We start from the raw sequence: 1,273 nt of genomic DNA, 5'->3' as shown, positions 1-1,273 counted from the left end.
CTAGGACATTTTTGGGGGGCAAGGGCATGCCACGTTGTCCGAGCTCACCAAGCTATCCGCGAAGCTTGAAAGCACCTGAAAGCTGGCTCAGTTTGCTCGGCAGTTGGTTGAGGGCGACCTGCAGCTTGCCATGGAGGTGAGTTTCTAGTACTTGTCCTTGCCCTTTGAATCTTTCATCGGTTGTTTTTAGCATGCCTGTTTTTCATAGGATATAAGGAAGATGTCGACCCGCAAGTCTTACTTCCTCCGAGCGGAATACGCCCGCATGGCTGAGCTCGAGCATCGGGTAGAGTCCACTCATCGTGAGTCCTAGGACCATGCGCCTAAGGCGGCCATGGCGCAGGTGGAGGGGCAGCGTGTAGTGAAGCAGGCGACTGCCACCGAGCAAGGGCTTGAGGCGACGAAAGCCCGCCAGGCGGAGACTGAGGTAGGGTTGTGGACATCCTTAGCGAGCACTGAGGCGGCACTTCAAGAGGCCTTGGCGGCCCTTGAGCCAGAGCGGAGTGCTTTGGCATTAGAATGGGCCGCCCTAGAGTCAGCGTGGTGGCCCTAGAGGTGGAGCGAAGGGCCCGATCGAAGCCAGACCAGGAGGTGCTCGTGCTTCGAGGCCGGGTGATGGGGACGGAGGAGGCGAACACCTAGCTGTGCACGTAGGTGACTCAATAGGCGGAGGAGTTCTCTGCCCTTGAGAACTCTCACACTGGTACGTACCTTTTCTTGATTTTCATTGTGTTGGTTTCTTTCTTTAGCCTGTTCCTCAGCTTGTCATCCCTCCTTCAGAGTTGGATGGAAAGGTGAAGATGCTAGAGCAGGACCTGGAGATGACCAAGGTGACCCTCAGCCGGAATGCAGAGGAGCTAGCCAAGTCCCATGAAGAGCGACATGCTCTTGAGGGGGACCTTGACCAGATCCACAACGTTGCCCACCTCATCGTCTCGGAAGTCTTTGGGTCGGTGCCAAGCACTAGCGCGCCTGCTATCCAGCTAGTGGAGGTCCTAGACGTGGTCAAGGACCTTGTCAGGATCGGGCTGTTTTATGGGGCATTGGGGGTGTTGACCTCGGTGGCGATGCACCACCCAAATCTAGACTTTGCCACTATCTACAGCAGGTTTGTTGAAGGCCTAAGCATGGAGGACATCCAGTCAATCAGGGAGAGCTTGCTGCCGCATGCGTGGTCGGTGTTAGAGCAAGTTTTCACCGAGTGGGTGATTGGCGTTCGCCGTGAAGACATGGACCGAAGCATGCGTGGGGAGGATGCTTCTGAGCCTGAGGA

This window comes from Miscanthus floridulus, chromosome 19, assembly GCF_019320115.1.
Source record: "Miscanthus floridulus cultivar M001 chromosome 19, ASM1932011v1, whole genome shotgun sequence".
Taxonomy (NCBI): domain Eukaryota; kingdom Viridiplantae; phylum Streptophyta; class Magnoliopsida; order Poales; family Poaceae; genus Miscanthus; species Miscanthus floridulus.
The sequence above is the reverse complement of the archived record's forward strand: the minus strand, read 5'-3'. Positions refer to the sequence as shown.